Source organism: Melozone crissalis, unplaced genomic scaffold (assembly GCF_028551555.1).
Source record: "Melozone crissalis strain CALT ecotype California unplaced genomic scaffold, PUWL_Pcris_2 ptg000004l_1, whole genome shotgun sequence".
Taxonomy (NCBI): Eukaryota; Metazoa; Chordata; class Aves; order Passeriformes; family Passerellidae; genus Melozone; species Melozone crissalis.
In genome coordinates, this window is record NW_026535782.1 from 3,218,570 (window position 1) to 3,224,698 (window position 6,129).

Genomic DNA, 6,129 nt, shown 5'->3' on the forward strand with positions numbered 1-6,129 from the left:
GTATGTAATATAAGAATCCATGCAGAAAAAAAAACAGATCTCTTCAGTGCATTAGTTCAGCACCAGAACAAGCTCTTCTACATTAATTTCTATAGGTATTGTTGCAATATGCCAGCAGCTCTTATGGAAACTTTGTGGACACCCTCCATGCAGAATAGCTCAATTCAACTGATGCCCTGGAAGTCACTCCAAGCTCTGAAACTGCACACTTACATCCTTGTCAGCATCCAGAAATCAGGTTTTATCCAGCCACTACCCAGCTGTGTCAGGGCAGAGCTGTATGTATTCTGAGGAGGGCACCAAAATCACAAGTTTTATTAGCTGGAAAAAGTCTGCCAAATTAAAGAGATTTCAATCTGCTGGGAAAAAATGTCTTTATTTTTCCCATAATTTGTGTTGCTTGTTTGTTCGACACTAAGTGAAAAGGTTGAAATATTTGCTATTTAAAGGTTTCTACAAGTCAAATCAGAATTGTGTCTGCTTTTATTCTTCATTAATTTCTGGCTATCATGGAACAATGGGACTTGATGAGTCAATACATAGCTCTAATGGGAATTGGAATTGTTCAGAGTGAGATGTTGGCAACATATTTCCCCATTGTTTTACGCTCTTTTTTTTTTTTATGTACTGTGTTGACTGTTCACCTTGTACTAGAAACTTAATCTTTTCTTCAGAGCTAGCAGGCATCCCCCATTTTCCCATTAAGATTCCCTTTTACTTTTTTTCATCTTTCTCCCTCTGCAAAGAACACCAGGTGCACCTCTTACAGGAGTCAGCAGGAGTGAGTCTTGGACAATGAGTTCAAAGACCACAAACCATTTTATAATGCACTAACTCCTGACTGTTCTTTTGCATTTTCTTGTGTGAATCAGCAATAAGCCACAGGAAAAATTAAACTTACCACAGCAGAGAGATCATTTGTTAATCTTTGTAGAAAGATCAGAGCCTGAAATATTTGCTGTTCTTTTGTGAGAAGTCAGGGGACATTGCCAAGCTCAGTGCCACTCTGTCAAACACATCCCAGACATCCTCTAAGCACAGACTAGAACAGGAGTGTAGGAGTGTTGGTTCAAGAAAGGGTTTGGGCTTTCATAGCTTTGCACTGGATGTTGCTTTTTTTCTTTTTTTTTTTTTTTTTTTTTTTTGCACTGGTCTGCCAAATATATATATCAAGTTTCAGACTGTTGGAATGACCAGTTCTTAATCTGAGCACAGCAGCTCAGCCCCACATCTACAGTCAAAGATTGGCATAGGTTTCCTGATACCACAGACAAGGTTTCAGCTGAAGTGCTGGCAAACTTGTCAGAACTCAGTGGGTCTTACCTGACCAATACTCAGCCACTGATTCTCCCCTAGTGCTCAATAACCTTTTCTCACACCGTGTGGCATTCCATTGTATCAGCATGAGCTGCAATTACAGAAGGAAGGATAATGAAAGTACTGAAGCCAGAACAGCTCACCTCTGCCATAGTGGGACTAAGATTTTCACAAAAATGGGAAAGCATTACTGTTCATGTCAAAAAAGTTTGACAGGATTTAAAATGCAGGAACCCTTTCTTGTTTTTAAAGTATTTTCTTTGATCTGTAATATTGTTTCTATCCTTCCTTTTTTTCACCTCTGTAAAAATGAATAATCACATCATTCCTCTTACCTTTCTTACAGGACTAAATGGCTTTGCAAATATTACAGTATCATCACTGTACTAATATAGAGCTAAAATGGCTTTGCAAATATTACAGAACTAAATGGCTTTGCAAATATTACAGTACCATCACTGTACTAATATAGAGCTGAGGCCCAAATTTCCTTTTTCTTCTGATATTCGATAAAGAACTGAATGGCTTTGCAAATATTACAGTATCATCAGTGCACTAATATAGAGCTAAGGGCCAAGATTTCCTTTTTTCTTCTGATATTTGGTAAAGTTTCCTAGAGAGAAGATGACAAATTGGGGGGTGAGGGGCTGAAATGACATAAAAATTAGGTTTCACTTAGATTTTCACATTTATATTCTGTTTAGACAAAGGAAACAGAAAGTTTCAGAAGAGACAGAGGAAATAAAAAGAAAATAATTCAAGCTTTATATTTTTGTTAATATTCAGGGTAAAAAAAGAGAAGCAAATCTAAGGCCTTAGTGGCTTATAGACAAGCTTTATAAATTAAAGCTAAGGTAAAACTAGTTGCAATTTCTCTAACAAAACAATAGAACTATTTTTATTGGGAGCGACCTCCTGTGGTCTCTGGTCCAACCCTCAGCACAAAGTAGAAACAAGCTCGAGCTTAAAGTTCCCCAGGCCTTTTCACTGCTGAATTATGAAACTACTTCAGGGTCCACCTTGCATTCTTGTGCAGAGCTCCCAGGAGGACCAAGATCCACCTGGCCCTGGTCCTGCAGCAGTCAGGCAGTGCCAGTGCCTGTCGCAGACATCCTTTTGTGAAAATCCTTTCCTTGGGATTTTTTCTTCCTGAGAAGCTGAGAGGCCTCAGGAACAAAATATAAATAATGGTTATCTGCTGCTGTGGAATGCAACAGGTGCATCTGTGATTGGTTTCATGTGGTTGTTTTTAATTAATGGCCAATCACAGCAGAGCTGACTCGGACAGAGAGTCTGAGGCAGCTGCCTTTGCTATCATTCTTGTCCTTTCTATTCTTAGCTGAGCTAGCCTTCTGAGATGAAACTTTTCCCTCTATTCTTTTTAGTATAGTTATGATGCAGTGTATATCATAAAATAATAAATCAAGCCTTCTGAACATGGAGTCAACATTCTCATCTCTTCCCTCACCGGAAAACCCCTGTGAACACCGTCACAAGTGCCCTGCCCTGTGCAGGTGACAATGCGGCCTGGACAGGTCGCACAGCAACACAGCCCTGTGTGGGGACACTGCCTCAGCTCCACACACACCTTGACCCCATGGCTCTGCTCAGTGCCAGGGATAAAGCTCTCAACAGGTCTCAAAAGCTAAAATAAGTGTCATTGAGCAGGAATCTCTGCACATCAGTAACGACCAAAGTCTGGATTGGTTTGTCAGTGTTTCAGTGGGTGTTTTTCCCTCTGAAACGTTGCCAGTGGATATCTCAGCGGCATGTTGCAAGGAATTCATTAGCCAGACAAAAGAGATGAATGGTTTCCTCTGACTGTAAAAGGCATTGTACTGAAGATTTTTCAAGGTTCCTATATTTAGAAGTATACAAAGGATTTGTAGAAAAAGTTTCTAAATTTAGAGAAATCTATTCTTTCTAAAAGTTCCTCCTTTTTTATCCATCTCATTCTGCTAAATTTATCAGGGAAAAGGCAAAATATTCATTTTAGTGAAAAAGTGGAAAACGTTGCCAAATTCCAGTCTGAACAAATTGTGAATGCAAAGACCTAGAGAGAAAGTAGACAAAACTTTAAAAGGTTTGGATTTCCTTAGCTATTCCTCTTTCTTTGACTGGGACATGTTTAGTACTTTCAGAAGAAACTGAAAATTAGAATGAAAACCTAAGAACTTAAGAATCCTATTACCAGGACGATCTATATATTTGCCAAAAAATCCCACACCATTACAACTTCAATATGAAATAAAAATTTGCAACTGGAATCTGAAATGGCCCATCCATGAATTCTGAAGAGATCACTTGAAGCAGCATCTCAGACAGTCTGAGAGCCTGTACAGCTGCAGAATGCTTTGGTGAGCACTCTATTTTATCAGCACCACCTAGAGTGAATCACCAGAAACAGCTCCAGCCCCAAAACTAATATTTTTTACAAAGCATAACTTCATTTCAAAGCATCATTTTCCAGAATTACCTTCAAAACCTTCCATTCAAATAAAGGTTGTTGGAACAATTGAAGATAAATAAGGTGAAACCATAATTTTATTATTGCATCTAGAAGAGGTCAAGAAAAGATACCAAAAAGCATTTTAGAATCAAGTAAACTCTGTCTATTAGTTTTGGCTTAATCATCAGCCAAAATTTCCTCAATCAAAACATTGTTAGTGATGATGAAGAGGAAGAGGAGGAGGATGTCTAAAGCAAAACAGAATTCTGTTTACTCACTAAAGAAACAGAAACAGATTGTTATGGAGTCTTTTATTAATAAACTATTAAGAGTTTGAAGGTAGAACTGAGTAAATAAAATGAATAATGTAGACATTGCATGTTTATGAAATAGTTGTCTTTTATCTTTATTTGTGCACATTCTCTTTACAGTCTGCTTGATTTAGACACCTACTTTTTTAAAGCCAATTTGTGTACAGAGTCATAATAACAGAGAATATTAGGAACCTTCTATTCTGGGGTGCATATTGATTTTCCATTATTTCCCCTCTAGGAAAAAAATTATGTAAATGAGGATTCATTTACACCTAAATGAGGATTCATTTACACTTATCCAGTAAACTGAATGGTTTACCCTTATCCTCTTCCAATTTGATACCACAAAAATAAAATGCAAAATTAATAGAGTTATGCTAGTAAATATGTAGAACAACTCAGTAGTGAACTGGGCCTGTAATTTGGAGATGATTTTCATCTCCATGATTTGTGATATCAGTTAATGTTTAGTTCTGTGAGTTTTCAAAAATGTTTACTTTTCAACCCCCCTGAAATCCACAGGAACATTGTACTTGTCTACAGTTCTGATAAACAGACACCTGGCGCTGATATCACACTTCCAAAGTTACTTATTTTCATTTTTTAAACAAATCAGTCACTACTCTGACTGTGTAAAGACCTAATGGTGGACTGTTTTAAACAATAAACAAATTAGTAATATAAGATTTACAAAGCAGAGAATTTTCTTGCATTGCATACATGCAAAATTTCAGCCATCAACAAGTACGAATTGTTCACTTCGGGCAACTCAGTGCAAGGAGACTGAAAACTGCATGGCTTTGTGGGCTGTTGACTGAAGGATATACTGACAAAATTATAAAAGAAGAATATAATGACAAAATATACAAGAATAATAATATACTGACAAACCACAACTTTGTGTCTTCACTGCAGCTTTTGGTCTGAGCATTGAGCCTGAGAAGTCAGAGCTGAACGGGATGAGCACAGCACAGCACCTTCTCTTTTCAGAAGGCAGCTCTCTCCAGCACTAATAGAATAAATATCACTCAGAATTCAGAGTGCATTGTTGATATTTGTTCTGCTCACTCTCCTCTTCCCCATCCAGCAGCATTTGCCCTCCTGTTGCCTCTGGGGGCCACACAGCTCTGCTCTGGGGAAGTTTCTTTTCTCTAGGAAGGGATGAGTTTGCCTCTGGCTCTCTTCCTCATCTATCTTCTGAACTAAATATACTTCCAACATAAATCAAAACAACCTGCAGGCTTCTTTTGCCCTTAAACATCATTTTCATGCTGAATTTTATATATTTACATACTGTGAAGTTAGAACATTATTAACTAGTATTAGTGAATAATTGGAGAATTGTAATATCATTTCACATTTATGCTTTTTATATCATGAAAATACTTTATAAAGTGAATAAGTCTAGAATGAATTCTAGTCTTTCACACTGGTGAGATTTATTTAATTTAAATCCTTAATCTTCTCCTTAAATCCTCTTCCTTAAGAGAAAGGGCAAAAAAATGTATTTTTTATCTTTTAGTTCTGACAGTAATTCTACACTTTTTCACTGACACATTATTACAGTAGATATATTTTCTCAATATACTGCTGACTTCACATGCCAAGTAATATTTCCATCATATCACATAAAACATTTCTATAATACTACTGCACTATGAAGAAACTAAGATTAAAATATTATATCTGTGAGGAGAATCTGACCAATATCCTTTCTTCATGAGAAAAGGTGTAGGACTTTCAGCCAAAACTCATAACTGCTAATAACATAATTTTTATTAGCAATAATTAGCATAATTTATTAGCATTAACAGTTTTAAAGACTGACATTACTCAAGGAACGTCTGCCCAAAATTATTACAAATATATTAAAAATCACTGTAAAGTGTCCTTTGTCATTCCAAGAAAACAAATGTACTTGCCATAATATGAAAACTTAGGAAATGTTCTACATGCTAGTTAATAAATCAAAAATAATAAATCAAATTAATTGATCAAAAATGTCTTTACTATGTAAATTCAAATGATGTCATTTGAAAATATAGGAAA